Source organism: Mus musculus, chromosome 8 (assembly GCF_000001635.26).
Source record: "Mus musculus strain C57BL/6J chromosome 8, GRCm38.p6 C57BL/6J".
Lineage (NCBI taxonomy): Eukaryota > Metazoa > Chordata > Mammalia > Rodentia > Muridae > Mus > Mus musculus.
The window spans coordinates 121,016,278-121,024,685 of record NC_000074.6 but is presented as its reverse complement, the minus strand read 5'-3'; the positions used below and the strand labels follow the sequence as shown (position 1 = coordinate 121,024,685).

The following is an 8,408-nucleotide window of genomic DNA, read 5'->3' as shown; positions in this document are numbered from 1 at the left end:
CAAGCAAGAGTCTCCAGTCAAAGATGACCCTAGGTGGAACTCAGACCCCACACCAGAGAAAGACGTTAGTGAAGGCAGAGCTCACGGGGTTCTCTGAATGATTTCTATGACTCTTCATTATGCTAAAACCATTCTGCAGAAGAAAACATATTTTGTTCCGTTTCTCTCCTTTTTATTTTAAAGGGAAGCGCATGCCCTCTCTTCTCTCTTGCTTTGGACATCTTGCTGCTAGGATGTGATAGCTGGAGCTTCAACGGCTGTCTTAGGCCGTAAGGGAACTAAAGGAGCTATAGGACCTTAGACAATTTCATGCAAGCACTGTTCAGCTCTGAACGGGCCTCTCTTTTATGTTAAAGAATAAAATGTCGCAGGGATAAGCCACAAGTTCAGTCTGGCTTTGTTCCTGTGCAGCAGAACACAGTGCTAATGAACTTGTACTTTTCAGGGACTTAAGACTTTAGCAAAAGTGAGCCTGGGAGTCTTTCCGATGCAACAGGAGCTCAAGAGACCAGTGGTACGTCTCTCCTGTCTCTCCCCAGGTCCTCTGGGTGTCTCAGCATTGGCAATTGGTGGCAGGTCCTCTAGACCTGATTCATGGCTGCCTGGACACACGGTGGGAGAGTCATACGCTCCCTCCCTCCATCCGCCAGATCTGCCTGATAGCGTTTCGGGGTTCTCCCACTTTGCAGGAGGGGAGTTACGATTTATGTCTGGTTCATCAAGATAAGGCTGAGAGCTTCGCTCAAGGTCTGTGGCTGCCGGCCTGCCTTGGGAAGCTGGCGTGGTCTCTGCAGCGCCCGGTGGAACCAAATCCGTGCAATCAGCAGACGGTGATTTACTTGGTTCCCCTGGCCTCACATTTAAACAGATGTCAGCGGGTAGCAAAAGCAGTGGGAGGAAGACATTAGAGAAAGTTACTGCGTCGGAAAAGAGGGAGCGTTGTAAACGTGCTAAAAGGGAAGGCCAGTATTTATGACTGAAGTTGTTGGCGATCTCCTTTCCTGCCTGATCATGTGAGGCCAGGAGAGAGAGAGAGAGAGCCCCTTCCAGTTGCTGCTCTGTCAGGCTGGGGTGAGGGAGGCCCCCTGGGATCCGCGTTTGCAAGGACCCCACGGATCCCTTATGGAAGGCACTGACAGTCCTTCATAGGAAGGTGGCAGCTCAGGTCCCAAGTCTGGCAGGCATCGCATAGGGACTGCTGCACCCATTGGACAGATGGAAAGACTGAGAGATGGAAGCAAACTGAGGTGAGCTCCTGGCCAGGAAGCATTGAGGCCTTCCCAGAGCAGTCTTCCCAGGGGTCCCTGATGTCAGATTTAGGGTCTGTCTAGGCTATTCTGCTTACAGCCCCAGGTGCCCTGTACTTGTGTCTGAGGCCGGCCGCAGCCACACCCCCTGCCCTCATCCTTCTGACCCAGCAGCTCCAAATCCTTGTGGTGGACAGAAAGTGAGGAATCCCATTCTATAGTGTCAGCCTGGCCCCATGGGGGAGGGGGGGGAGAGGATGTGCCCCCTATTGTGGTCGCGGATGAGGTAACTGACAGATAGCTGTGTGGTGGGTGTGTGTGTATGTGTGTGTGTGTGTGTGTGTGTGTGTGAGAGAGAGAGAGAGAGAGAGAGAGAGAGAGAGAGGAGAGGGAGAGACAGAGAAAGAGTCAGAGAAATAAGGAGGAAGAGACAAAAACAGAGAGATAGGGAGACAAAGACAAAGACAGGGAGGGAAGGAGGGAGGGAAAGAAGGGAGAGACAGAGAGACAGAGAGATGGAAGGAAGGGAGACAGAGAAACAAAGAGGGTAAGAGAGAGACAGAGAGTCACAGACACAGAGAAACAGAGACACAAGGACACAGAGACACAGAAACACAGAGACAGAGAAACAGAGACATTGAGATAGAGAGACAGAGAGACAAAGAAATAGGAAGGAAGAAAGAAAGAGACGAGCCACAGGTGCCCTAGGCCATGAGGGTTCCAAACCCATGGTCTGGACACACTTCCCACTTCTTACCTCACACACTCCAGCATGGGACTGTCCTGACTTGCTCCACACTGGCATCCAGTATGCCCTTGGGTCTCTGTCTTATCACATGTACCCTCAGACACAGGTTCTGTGCTTTTGCTAGCCCTGAAGGGATGCCATGGACTGACAGGGTCTTAGCTTTACCCCTGTCCTACCTCCAGGCTTGTGGATGGCAGGTGACCAGGAAATGCTTGCATAGAAGAACAAACAAATCAGAAAGCCCATACCCCGGAGAGCCGTGGGGGACACAGGCCTTCTGAGGTTCAGCGCTGAGATAAGGGTCCTAGGTTGACTCTTCCTGTCTACCTTCCCAAAGCTGCAGGGCCACACTTTAGCTCTTTGCTCCTTTCTCTTGTGAGTCTGGGGATGGGCCATATGCTCGCATTCTGTCATGTGTGCTTGCTCGGCCCACAGGCCTCTGGTGATGGTATCAGGGTAGTATGCGCTCAATTCAGTAGAGGGGCCAACAATGCCTCAAGGCCTCAACAATGCCTGTGACCGGAGCTGGGGAGCCTGGTCTAGGTTCACCTGCTAAAATGGCTGAAAAGTCAAAACCTTGAAAATGATGACATACTGTCTGGGTGCTCATTATTGGCCGTTCCCATGGCTGTCATGTTGGACGACAGTGTGGAACCGCTGCTCCTGGGCTGTGCAGCCCAGAGAGCCTTGAACCTTTGCTCTGCCCTATTACAGACCTCTGTGGGCTCTGTCATGTGTTCAATATGAAGCCCCAGAAGCCCCACAAAACTGGGCTTCACCCACCCATTCCTCGTTGTCTGATGGGCTGTGACCACTGCATCCTGGGAAGATGTGGCTTCCCGGGAGGTCCACAGGTGACCCTTTCTGAGTGTGGCCTCTGAGCATACACGTTGTCTGAATGTCCCCCGGCTTTGCAGCAGGGCTCCTGCCTGCCAAGTGCCCCTCTGCCTTTAAAGGTGTGCTGAAAGCCGGGTTCTGCTCACAGACCTCAGTTCTGCAGCCTAAAATAACACAGCAGGATGCTGGTGGGAGCCCGTGCACTTCCTGTGACTGTTCAGCTCGCATGCTCCCAAAAATAACAGTGAGACCGTTCACACCTGTGCCGACTGCGGTTTTTCCTCGCACAGCCGGGAGATTAATGGGCTCCGTTCAGAAAGGGACCTTTCTAATCTCATTTGTGAAGTCAGGGGTGGGGGTGGGGGGGGGACTCAGGAAATTGCACACTAATCCAAATCATGATAATCCCAAGATCCTAGCATTCTCCCCCACCCCCTTCACGGACCCCAAATGCTTTCCTCCGAACAGAGCTTCAGCTTTCAAAGTTTTGATAAGATGCAAAGTTGATTATTCCTGGCAGACGGGTTTCCAGCTCAGCCTGTACATGTGAGCATGTGAGCGGAGAGATCAGAGGAGGTACGGAGAAGGGATTTGGTTAGCTTCAGGGAGCTGTCCATCAGCCCAAAGAAAGGAACGACTGACCGAGGGCCCCCTCCAACACACATTGCAGGCCACAGCCATCCCTTGCAGAGGCAGGAGGATGCGTAACTGCTTCTACACAGGGCTGTCCCATCCCATGTTTCAGCCAATGCACCTTCTGCCTTAGCTACGTTGGTGCAGCAAATCTTCCTAGGTATGAACCAGCAAGAAAACAACCTTCCGAGAAGGGACTTGAACATGAATATCTGGTGTCAGGTCAGAGTTTCACATCACTACAAACCACTGACTGCATCAGGGGAGAGCCTGTCATTTGTTGGAGTTTACGCTGTGATCAAAGCTGGATTGACCTTCCTGCTTCCACCTCCCATGAGCTTGGATTACAGATGTGTGCCACCACACCTGGCTAACCAGGTCTTCCTTATTTAACTGTAGAGCCCTTTCCACCCCAGCACACAGTAGGTGCAATGTGAATGAATGCATGAGAGATGAACGGACGGACGGAACTTTCTGCTGTCTGCCAGCCTGCTGTGGCCTCGCTCCTGCCTCGACGGCACTGATGTTTTGTGTGAGCTACTCTGAGCCTGGCTCGCCTTTGAGAGCTTCTATAATGGAGGTTTAAGAAACTCTCACCTCACGTTTGGGCAGTGAATAACGGTGGCCGGATGTTTGAGGTGGATTTCGGGGCTGGACAGATAACTCAGTGGTTAAGAACACTTGCTGCTCTTACCGAGGATCAGGGTCCGGTTTCCAGCTCTCAGGATCATTTCTAACTTCAGCTCCTGGGCATCTCACACCCACTTATTAAGTCTGTGGATACTGTACTCACGTGCACACACATTATTAAAAGTGAGAAAAAAATTTAAGGGTTCAGAGAGGGGTCATTCTGTCTTTGACCTCTGCCACATAGGTCAGCTCCTCCCTCCCAGGCACCAGGGGGATCTGTGTCTCCTGCATCTGCTCAGGTCCCCTGTGGCCAAGGGGATCAAGCATTTACTATCTGCCAATGACTTATGAGCAGGAGAGACAAGCGCTGTATCCAGGCGGGAGCCTTGCCTTGTCCGTTCCTGACCTCCATGCCTACAGCCAGCTTAGAAAGATGGGCTGCTCATGGACTGGACTTGGAGATGCATGGGGGTGGGGTGGGGTGGGGAGGTGGGGGGGAGTGGCTCTTGTCCCTTGATTACCTTCTGTGGGTGGAGTTTGCTAAGTCACTCAGGCACAAGCTTCAGGTTGTTTGGTGCTGCAGCCTGTCAGTGAGTAACTGCTTTCTAGATACAGTCGAGCACAGGAGGCAGACCATGACCTTTCCATGACATCCTGTGCATCCAGTGCTGTGCCTTCTTTTATTCTGATCCGTAACTGCGCATGTGAGTGTGCACACACACAGAAGCCAGAAAACCATGCACATGCGTCATCTGAGGCCAGAGGTCAATGTCAGATGTCTTCCTTTATGGCTCTCCATCTTAGTTTTGAGGCAGAGGCTCTCACTAAACCTGGAACTCAAGGATTTGGCTAGACTGGCTGGCCAGTGAGTCCCAGGGACCCACTCACTTCTACCTCCTTCTAACCCTTGGGATTACCACACTTATGCCCCAGCTCCTGCCCTCCTTGTCTCTCCCCCTCCCTCCCTTTTCCCTCCCTCCTCCTTTCTCTTTCTCCCTCCCTCCCTCTCTTTCTCTTTCTCTTTCTCTTTCTCTTTCTCTTTCTCTTTCTCTTTCTCTCTCTCTCTCTTTCTCTCTTTCTCTCCCTCCCTATCCTCTCCCTCCCTCTCTTCCTCTCTCTCCCTCCCTCAGATTGTGAGTTTTCAGGATCGAACTCAGGCCCTCATACTTGCAAGGAAAGCACATTACTGTCAGGCCGTCTCTCCAGCTCTCTCCCTATTTACTATATATTGCTTGATTTGCTATATCTTGCTTGATCTTCCTATTCCTGGACAGACAGACATTCCTTTCATCCATTTAACCGCCGTGTCGCATTCACTCAAAACATGCCCCAGTTTTCGTTTAAAACATTGCCCACCTCCTGGACATTGAATTTCCATCTCTTGCTGTTACAGACAGGGCGGTGGTGACCAGGCTACTCTACGGATTCACATCTCAGAAGGACGATGTGCTCCAGCGTGCAGGAAATGCTTTATGGATAAATACGCAAAGCATGTGCAAACGTGAAGGTTATCTTTACTGGCTGTCAGCACGTGAGTGGTTATCTAAGAACACCCAAAGCAGAGTCGCCAGGTGGAGTGGTGCCCGAGGAGGCCGCACACTGTCCCGCTCACGTCTTACATGCTCTGGTTAAGTCAGACACTCATGGCAGCCTCCTCTCTCCATTAGCCTACCAGCTCGTTTTCTCCTCTGACTCTCTCTTCTTTTCTTCTTTTTTCTTCTGTTTTGTAGACAGAGTCGCATCATGCAGCCCAAAGGGCCTCAGATATCTTCATCTTCCCTCGGCAGCACCCTTGGTGACACTGTGGTCACCTGACTTCTGAGAGTGACTTCTCTTTCCTGCCCTGAGTTTCCCATGTAGTGATATGTAATTGAAGAAGATTATAATTGGGAGAGCCTCCACCTGGGAGAGCGGTCCCTTCCATGCCGTTGCTTCTGTGCGGTGGTGTGGTCTGCAAGCTACCTGTAGACACAGCCACGGGGCCTGAGGGAAACATTCAGGTCTCACTGCAGGCGAAGACACGGAGGGTCAGGCAGGCTCCAAGAGGCCTGGGAGGCCACACAACAAGAAGATGACTAACTTCTTATGACCTTGGCCTCTTCTCTGTTCCCAGAGCCCTGGAAGGTTGCTGGAGGCAGGTCACTGCCCGCTCCAGCAGCCCAGCCAGCGGCTCTGAGTGACTCAGGGAAGGAGGGGGACACCTGAGGCTGCTCCCCTGTGTTGGCTCTGCTCCATGTTCTGAGTCTGAGTTGGTTTGTAACCTCAGGGGAAGAGGTTTGCCACTGAGGCTCGGGAGCCGCGGCTATTGTTCAGCGACTCGGAGGCCCCAGCTCACCAGGAAATCTATGGAGAGGTGAAGGCCACGCTGGCCGGGTCCTTCAAAGCAGTTCCTCTGCCGTAGACCTCTGCTCAGCCCAGCCCACGGCTTCCCAGGAACTTTCTACAAGACCAAAGAGAGGCAAGACTGGGGCCAAATGTGGCCTGCGGAGGACTTGGCAAAACAGAGGTGAAAGCCAGCGCTTTCGACACAATCCCAGGAACCGCCCGATGGCTTGAAAGCCAAGAGGTGGGCTCAACAAACGGGCTTGTTGCTCAGGGCAGCCTGGCGGACTGGAAACATTGTATTTTAGAGGAAGGACCTGAGACTGAGATCTCCTTCGGAAATGGAAATGAGCAGCACGTTCTCAGTGATTCTGACCCAGGGCCGAGTGCCCCGGGGACACCTGACAGTGCCTGAAGTCACCCCAGTTTGCAGCTTGGGGTGCCACTGGGGTAGAGGTGACAGACGGAGACAAGAAAGTGACTGCTACAGTGAGGCACATACCCCACCCCCACCCCACCCCACCCCTACCCTTACCCCAACCCCCACAGCAAAGGCTCTCCCAGCCTGGATGTCAACCTCTGAGAGTGGGAGCCCCTGTCTACAGTGCGAATCCCAAGACTCCCCTCTAGCTTCAACAGAGAAGCCACAAAAGAGAGGAGGGAAGTGTGTCCACCTAGGTGGATGGCTGCTGTCTTCCTGGGTCTTCCCAGCAGAGACCAGCAGAGACTGGCAGCCGGCATAAAAGTCAGGCTCCTTTGCATGTGATTTCTGTGAAAATAAAAGCCTCCTTTAGACAAGATTAGAAGAAGCTATGAAGAGAAGCTACAGCGGACACCTTGCTCCTGTAGCTCACATTAGCTCATGGCCGAGTTTTATTTACCCATGGTCCTGCCACTTCCTCTACTCTGAGGTCCCTTCTACACAACTGCCATCTACACAACCGTAGGCTCCTCCATCCCTCTCCCAGTTGTGCTCAGCAGACATCAATCATGCTAAGATCTGGGGCTCTCAGATGAAGACTCGGGCCCCAGATCTCCCGCTGTGAAGTGGGAGTGGTCACTGGGAGCACGGGAGAGGCTGCTGCTCTCAGGGTGGCTGGGAGCACAGGGAGCAATGGCTGGGAGCATGGGGAGCGGTGGCTGGGAGCACAGGAGAGGCTGTTGCTCTAGGGGTGGCCAGGAGCAGGGGGAGCAGTGGCCAGAAGTATGGTGGGGTGAGGGGGAGGACGGGTGCAGGATGGTCTTCCTCGGAGGTTTTAACTGCTGGTTTTTCTGTTGGTTTGTTCAGCAGATGAATAGTGCTGTGTGCACGCCAGACTCTGCGATGGTTGTCACCAGCTGGGCACAGAAAAAGCCATCCATCCGTCCTTCAGTCCATCTGTCTGCCCGTCTGTCCATCTATACTAGTTAGGCAATCACTATGTAGGACTCCGCAGCTCCTCTCTCAGCCCGCCACGCCACAGGCTCGCTTGCGCATGCGTCCTTCGGGCATGGGGAGGTGAGCAGGGGTCCCACAGCCCACGCCACGCCCAGGCGCCGTCCATGCAGGAGGCTGTGGCTGATGACTGCAGATCATTCAAGGAAAGGTCACTGACTCATGCCTACTTTCTAACACAGCAGAGAATCAATCACCCATCGCTGTAAATCATCCTTCCTAGCAAATTCTTTGTGACTTGCCACACAGGAGATCACTATGCCCGAGAATATTTGCGGATGGGAAGGAGATTCCCCATAGGAAACCAGGCAGGCTGTCTGGGGTCTAAAACGGGAATAAATAATAACGGGTTTGCTGACTATGGTGGTGGTGATGATGGTGGTGGGGGTGATGCTGGTGATGATGACAATGGGGAGGAGGAGGAAGAAGGGAAGGAGGAGGAGGGTAACATGCAAGTTTTGCTGAGCTCTTGCTTTTGTTCCTCGCGGATTTTAGAAAGGTTTTATGGATTAAATACTGTCAGCAAATATCAACCTCAGAGATGACACTTATTAGT

General features: G+C 52.7%; 1 long non-coding RNA gene across 2 annotated transcripts; it reads left to right on the top strand.

Annotated features, from left to right (window-relative positions):
• The first annotated feature begins 1,068 nt into the window (after positions 1–1,068).
• Gm33579 lies at positions 1,069–8,173 on the top strand. Of its 2 annotated transcripts, none has more exons than XR_001778678.1 (3): positions 1,069–1,247; positions 5,489–5,626; positions 7,706–8,173. It is a non-coding gene; the product is annotated as a predicted gene, 33579 (long non-coding RNA). The 2 variants fall into 2 exon arrangements; XR_388118.2 differs by having other exon boundaries at positions 5,489–6,661.
• Positions 8,174–8,408: the final 235 nt, after the last annotated feature.